This window comes from Dasypus novemcinctus, chromosome 3 (genome assembly GCF_030445035.2).
Source record: "Dasypus novemcinctus isolate mDasNov1 chromosome 3, mDasNov1.1.hap2, whole genome shotgun sequence".
Lineage (NCBI taxonomy): Eukaryota > Metazoa > Chordata > Mammalia > Cingulata > Dasypodidae > Dasypus > Dasypus novemcinctus.
Window position 1 is genome coordinate 54,740,538 of NC_080675.1, and position 8,135 is coordinate 54,748,672.

An 8,135-nucleotide genomic window follows, 5' to 3' on the forward strand; every position below is an offset into this window, starting at 1 on the left:
GAACCCCTTATAGGCTGGACCCACAGAGCAGCTCAAGAGGAGACAAGCCCTGGTATATGTCTGATAGCTTACAGCTCAATCAGGAAGAAAGTGGAACAGCCAAAACTAATATAGGAGGCATGCAAAGAGACAAGCCCTATGCCTGATTGCCCTCAGCTGAACTCAAATCTTGGTAGACCTCAGTGGCCATCTTGCTTCAACACATGGTAGCTGTCTTTGGTGAGAACACATCTCTGATGGTGCCTTGGTTTGGACTTTTAATGGCTTGAAACTGTAAGCTTTTATCCCAAATAAATCCCCTTTCTTTTGCCAGTGCCAGTCTTCTTTTGAACCCCTTCAGGAAATTTATAAATTCTGTTACTGTAGTCTTCAGCTCTGCTTAATTCCTTTCCATAATTTCCATCTCTCTTTATTGTTATTCCCTCTGTATTCATGTATTGTTTTCCTGGTTTCTTTTAGTTCTTTGCCCATGCTTTCCTTTTGCTCTTTGACCATGTTTAGAACCATTTTTCAAAAAAGTCTTTGTCTGTTATATCCCTGATCCAGTCCTCATCACTGACAATTTCCAATGAGTTAATCTTCTCCTTTGCCTTGAACATCACTTCCTGTTACTTTGTATGTTTTGTAACTTTCTTTTGAAACCTAGACATTTCAATATTTTAATGTTATTGATGAAATTTATACTCAGGCATCTGTTCCTTAAGCTAGTATCCAGCTAGTATTGTGACAGCTTTTCTTGATTGCCAGGATCTAACAAAAACAGCAGAACAACAACAAAACAAGAAGGAACAAAAGAAAACACCTTTTAGGAAATGGACGTGGCTCAACCAATTGGGCTCCCATCTACCATATAGGAGGCCCAGGGTTCGATGCCTAGGGCCTCCTGGTGAGGGTGAGCTGGCCCATGTGGAGTGCTTGCCCATGTGGGAATGCAGCCCCATGCAGGAGAACCACCCTGTGTGGGAATGCTGCCCAGTGCGGGAAAGCCACCCTGCGCAAGAGTGCTGGCCAACACAGAGAGCTGGCGCAGCAAGATGATGCAACAAGAGACACAGAGGAGAGAAAATAAGAAGATGTAGCAGAACAGGGGAGCTGAGGTGATGCAAGAGAGTAATCACCTCTCTCCCACTCCGGAAGGTCCCAGGATTGGTTCCCAGAGTCGCCTAATGAGAATACAAGCAGACACAGGAAAACACACGGTGACTGGACACAGAGAGCAGACAATGGAGGGTATGGAGGGGGAGGGGAGTAAATCTTTACAACAAAACAAAACAAAACACCTTTCCCCTTTTTCCAGTCTTTACAGATTGACTGAGAGTACTCTCTTCAGAGTTTATCCGTACAATGAGTTTGGAGAATAGCTTCGGGCCAAATAGATCCTTTCTGTACCTGGCTCTCTCTTGGCATGCCCCCGTGGCCCTAGGAATTTCTTCTTTTATATTCTTCTGAATTTCCTCTCTTCCCTAGGAAAAAATTTTCTCATACTGTAGCCAGAAATCCCTTCCCCCTGCAGCCACTTGACTACTTTCTCACAGCCTTCTGAGGTGAGCTCAATGAGCTTCCTTCTACACACAGGTTAAGTTCTGGATCAGCAAGCTTCTGTGGGGAGATGGAGCACAAAGTGACTCACTCCTCTATCTTCAACAGGTGGGGCCTTGCATTCTTTTTTTTTTCTTCTTCCAAAAAGTGCCTGCAAGTCATATGAGACTAGTACCTGAAGGAATGTCAAGAAAACAAGAGGTGTGTCAGGGTTGGCTTGGGAGCTTTTCTAACCATCATCATGGCTGTTGTCAGCAGCCTCTGGGGTGACATAAAACTGGACATTTGGGGAGTCTCAGTACAGACAGAATCTTTGGATCAGGAGTTAGGACAGTTTGTGCCCACTCCCACTCCCACCCCAGAAGCTTAGTTTCCATAGGAGCTGACTCCCCTAAGTTTCCAGAACGGGAGTTGGAAGGATGCTCCCAGAATCTCTAGTGGAGTCTTCACCACACAAGAAGAGTGGTGGCTCCAGCTGTCTATATGGGTGGGACTCTGACTGGAAGTTGGAGGGGCCACTCTCTACATGACTTGGCTTAAAGCTGAAATTACAAAGCAACACACTGCTGTTATTTAGAGTCTGTTTTTTTTTGGGGGGGGGGGGGTTGCAGTTTGAAAAGGGATAGGTGGAGATTATGGTGCGACATCTAAAATCTCCCAAGCATGTGCCCCCACTCTACAAGAGACAACTTTAACTGAAGAGCATCTACTACTACCCCCTATCCACAGTTGAAAAGGGGCCTGGAATGCCGTTTACTCTAAACTAACTAAGGTTCATAGGAAGAGGGAACACAAAGTATCACACAGGTTAGACACCTATGGGGCCCTCAGGGTCCCTCCAGCCCACTCAGGGGCAAAGGAAGCCTGGCACACTGGGCCACTTCAGATGGCTGTCTGAACTATGGTCACTCCAGGGCTAAACTGCCTCAGACTGACCCACAGGGCTAGACTCTGAACTGGGCCTCCATCTGCCCAAGCAGACCCAGCTACATGCTTTGTGAAGAAACTTTGGGCAGAAGGAAAATGTGAGCCCCATAGATAGAAGGTCACTGAACCCTGAACAAAGGAAAAGTCTTAGGCATCTAGGAAGATAAGGGTTCAAGAGCAATAATGGCTGACATCTAGAGGGAAGAAGTTATTTGGGTCTGAATCTTTTCAAAGCCCAGGAGCAAAAGAACTTCAGGTTACTCGAGACAAAAGGGGAACTGAGGGGCCATAGTGCCTGGAGAGAGGCTCAGTGATCTGTTTTCTCCTAGAAAGGAATAAACAGAAGATAGCACTCTGTTCTAATAGAGCATGGAAGGAGGAGGAGGTGCTGCTAGGATACACTAGAATCCTACTGACGAGCAGACTGCTCTCTTCTACCAGGAGCAGCCACCAGTAGGCATACTGGTGCTGTGTGCCTATCACCATCCAGGGTATCCAAGGATTGGGTGAGGGGTCTTCTCTCAGGGACTTGAGACAAGGGCAATAGACACTCAAGTTAAACCTTCTCATTCTGTAGAATGTGCTGACATTTGATGAAGATCATCTACTCAGCTGGGCTTTAAAAAAAAACGTGGTGAAAACAAACAAAAATGGGAGACATATCCATACCTGCAGGCATTTCTCTCTTCAAAAGAGTCCATTCTACCCAAATAAGCTCACAATGCATCCATGCAGTGGGACCAAAATGATGCTTATTTTTTAAAATAAGTGTAACAGTTATTTCCTGAAAATATAGCTTGTGGGTGAATGGGGAAAGAATATTTCTCACACCATTAGAGCTAAGTGGAGCTAAATGAAATATAAAGAATCAACTCAATCAACATAATCTCAGGTATTAATATGGAAATTAAAGTCTTCACTTCCACCTTAACCAAACTGGTGGAAAGGATCCAGTCTTACCAAGACACTTAAAGGGACACTTGTGTTAGATTTTTTCCGAGGTGTTTCATGTGTCTACCTTGCCAAATATCTGAAGGAAAACATTCTGGGGATCTTATGGCACTAGAGCATACTCTAGTGGTGGTGAAGCAAAGCGAACACTTCTAAGATGCTAAATTTATCCATTCTTGGGAGCAATAGATAAATATTCCTTGTTTGGGCAAAAGGTTAGGTAGACTTGTCCTATAAAATAGCACAGGAAGTTGATAGAACATTACCTGATGACTCTACGCCTTATAATTTTGTCCTAGGAATAAGGCAGTTTTGTTTTATCCAATGCTCAATACCAAGGGCAAACAAACAAGTATTATTAAAAATCTCAAAAGAATCCAAAGCAATACACAGTGAGGTTTTAGGAAAGCTTTTGTTTTTTCTTTTCTTCTTAAATCCTAGCCACACTCAGACTTTCTCCTTGGTGATTCTGTTTAAAGAAGGGAGAAGGAGCAGATAACAGATATAATACCTAAAGCAAACTCCCTTCAGCCATGACAGTGTTATTACAAACTTGAGTGAGTACCATTATTTCAGATAAATAAAAACAATAGACCAGAACCAATTTTACATAAGGAAATAGTGTTCGATTTTTTGTAAGTCTTGGTGAAGACTTTCCTCTCATTTATGAAGTGATGATTAATATGGTCTGTTCAAAAAGAACACCTATCCTTGCTTAAAGACAGCCCTCTTTAAAAAGTACACATATACATTTAACAAAGTAACAACATTGCCATCTTTTGTGAGTGTGCATGCCCTAGCTGAAAGAGATAGATCCACTTGGGTTTAAACGTGAATTATAATCTTAAAATCAAACTAACACAAACTGTAAGGGAAAAAAAAATTCAACAATACACATTCATAAAAAATAAAAATAAAAAACTTTTTTTTAAAGCCAGAAGCTTTGTGTTCTGTTATATTTAGACTTAAAATATGGAACTATTTAGAAAGAATTAAAGAGATTATGTTTATTTGATTTCAAGTTATCTCAGCAAGAAACACATTTTTCATTCCTCTTTGGAAGAACAGCAGGTCAAATGACACATTTGTGAGTGACTGTTTGAAATATTTCAGCCACGCCGCAGGGTCCGCCTGACCTGAGCACTAGAGATTGAAGGAACAAAGGCTTACGTTTTAAATGTTCCTTTAAGAGCCTTTGGGGGGTGGAGTGGGGGGGGGAGAGGGAGCAGGCAGTGGCACTGGAAGCTGTCACAGGCCTTGGTTTTTATTTGTATCCCATGACACTAATCAGTTTAATTATATTTCTTACCCATGACTTAGGAACATAATTAATTTCCTCCAAATGCAAACATTATATGGCATAATTCTGCAACTTTGCAAGAATAAACATAGTTTGTTTCAAAGTCACCCACATCCTTTAGACTCCAAAGAGATGCCCAGTACTTGTAAATGCATTCCTCTGAGTCAATTTTGTTTTCATTTGAATAGATTCAATAGTACAGGTAGGTAGGTTTTTAGGTACTCTTAATAGCAAAACAAGGAGCAGAGCAGGTTTGTTAAAGAGAAGCCCTAGTATGTGAGAAAACCATTCACTTTATTACATGTAAGGTTAAATGGGGCTGTGGTTTTCTTAATAAATGCAACAATTAATATTACAAGTGTCTGGAGATCATGGTCAAGAGGATCTCCCTGAACATTTCTGAGAGTAATTATTCCAAACATAGAGAAGAACACAACCCCTCTTGAAGGTGTAACTCAATATAAGAACTCATGAATCAAATGTTGAGCTCTTTAGAAACACAAACCTTTGTCTGTGCCCTTATTAAAGAAATCCTGCCATTTCCATTTAAAGGATAAATTGCCAAGGCCTAAATAGGTCGGAACTAAAACGAAATGGTTCTGACCTCATTGCTATACGTGATACTTCCAACATTGAACTTCCCCCTAGTGCTTTCTTCACCTTCTTTCCCCCACGCTTTCATAAGCCAGGGAAAGAAAAATGAATTTCACTTCCCAAATGCTAGAATTGCTGGTGCAGAACATAACTAAATATCAGCAGCTGTGCCAGGGCACCTGGGGCCAAATAAAGAAACCTTACAAAAGACTTAGTTATGAACAAGATCCTAGTTCTCCATTCATCTTGTTTTTGTGTACATTAAGAAGGGAAGGGAGTATTGCAACCGTATTCTTTAAGAAAGAAAACAAAAACAAAAAAGTACGGGGTAGGGAGATTTCGGGGGTGGGGTAGGGAGGATTTCGGGAGTGGGGTGGGTGGAAGGGGCGGGGCAGGGAGGTGACAAAACATATGTTCCTAAAGCAACAAAATGGGACAGAAGTTATGAACTGTTGCTCAAGGCCAGTACTTCTAAAACTTAAATGCACTCACACATCACTTGGGGATCCTTTGAAAATACAGCTTCTGATTCAGAATCTCACATTTTAATGTATACATGCATCCCTTGGGATCTTTCAAAACTGCAGACACTAATTCAGAATGGTTCTGAACAAGTTCTCTGAGTGATGTTGATGCACGGTGTGAGGACCACATTTTAAATAAAAAGAGGCTAGAGCAATTCACTGCATTTCAAATATTTTCGTCTCCTCTCCTTTCCATATAACTGTTACTATTTACTGCTTATCTAGAGATTTTCTGAAGGCAAGAACTGCGTATTTGTTCTTTGTTTTATCTCTTAGTGCCTAGGTAGTGCCATTGTAAGAATGAGAAAGATTTTATGTACAAACAATAAGAAGCAAACCCTTTTCATAGACATTGGCAGCGTAACTATGAGGACTTAAGCTGATGAAAATTCTTCAAAGGCAATGATGCAACATTGGCAGAGAAGGTACCCAGTGTCTCTTACTGGGTCTTTATAATCTTGAGTGAAGTTGTTTGAGAAGATAATCTCAGTCTCTTTCTAGCTCTCTTTTCAATTTTTGAAATGACTGTGCATGTCCTTCCCTAACTGGCAGCAGTTAAAGCGAGAAAGGATTGGGTCCCAGCACAAGTGGGTTGGACTCTGTATGTACTTTGCTACAATAGGACACTTAGCCTTCAGACTTAGTTTACTCCACGTCTCCAAGATGAGGATCTTACTTAAAGTATGAGCAGGGAGCCACATGAAGCACCTAGCACAGTGCCTGGGGGGTGCTCAACAAATGTTAGGGATGATGAGCTCTGCTTCACCAGGGCTTAATCTAACCCAATGGTTTTCAACCTTGGCCGTTCATTAGGATCACCTGGGGGAGTTTTGAAAAATCCTGATGTCCAGGATACACCCCAGACCAATTAAATTGCAATCCCTTAGGGAGGGCGGCACCATTTTTAAAGCCCCAGGTGGTCCTAACCTGCAGCCTTGTTTGAGAAATTCTGGTGGAAGTGTAACTAAGGAGGGGGCCTCTTCTTTGGGGCTGGTAATCAGCACCAGCTAATTAGCCTCCCCCGGGGGTGGGGGGAGGGAGGGGGAGGGAGGGGGAGGGTGAGAGACCTCTCACCCCCTGTGTACACCCCCAAGGCTTGTCTTCCCTCTTCCCACCTCTGCAGGGGACAGCAATTTGCCAGCAATCAGTGCTAATCAGTTTCTGCCTAGTTACAGAGCCACCCTGGGGACATCAAGCCAGCACCTTCCTTCCAGATACTGGGGAATGTGGACTTCTTTGTTTATTTGAGATTTGGGGTTATCTGCCTTCTCCTTAACCCATATGATTATTTTATCATGACCCACATTTTCTAGGGTTTCACCAACTTGTGATATCAAATGGGGGTTTCATTAATAAAATAGCTACCCCAAAATACTCACCTGATGCCCAGCCCCTGGAGGGCTCATCCTGCCAAGTGTCTCTGAAGTTTCCTGGGGCGAGTCTCAGATGTGTTCACCAAATCCAGTCAGCTACCATCCTGGCTCTGACACGTGGTAGCGGTGAGGTCAAATGACCTCAAAGGATTGCAAGTATAAATGAAGTAACTGCATAACGGCATAAAGTTAGCATAGTGCTTGAAACAAGATATGCTTTTAATAAATGTTAGAGTTTTTAAAGTTAATAGTTGGCACCTGGTGAACTTGGCAACCCTGCCAGCTCCCACTCCTTTGCTTGGTTCTGCTGCCTCTTCCTGGCTACCTTTTCTCCCTGTTGTTTTGCATTTCACATGATTCTTCTACCAAGAAGAGGGCTACTGGAGACCTTGTGGCCAAAGCTGCACAGCGATTGTGGGAAAGTAGGGCCGAGTGCTTCTCTGGCCTTTTGTGAGACATGTCCTATTGCAGAGGTCCCTGGCAGTACTCCTTGGGCCCTGGTAGGGATTGAATTATGTCCCTGCCTCTCCAAATATGTTGAAGTCTTAACCCCTGGAACCTGGGAATATGACCTTATTTAAAATAAGATTGTTGCAGATGTGATCAAGCTAAGATAAGGTCATCCTGACTGGGGTGAGCCCTAAGTCAACCATGGCTGGTGTCATAAGAAGAAGGAAATGTGGACAGAGAGAGAAGGAACCACAAGAAGACCGAGGCAGAGACTGGAGTTATGCTGCCACACACCAAGGAATGCCAGGAACTACCAGAAACTGGGAGAACCAAGGAAGGATCCTTCACTAAAAGCTTCCTAGAGCATGATTCCTCCAACACCTTGATTTCAGACTTCCAGCTTCTGGATCTGTGAGGAAATAAATTTCTGTTGTTTAAAGCCACTCAGTTGAGGTCAGGGAGAGGGAAGAAGAGGTG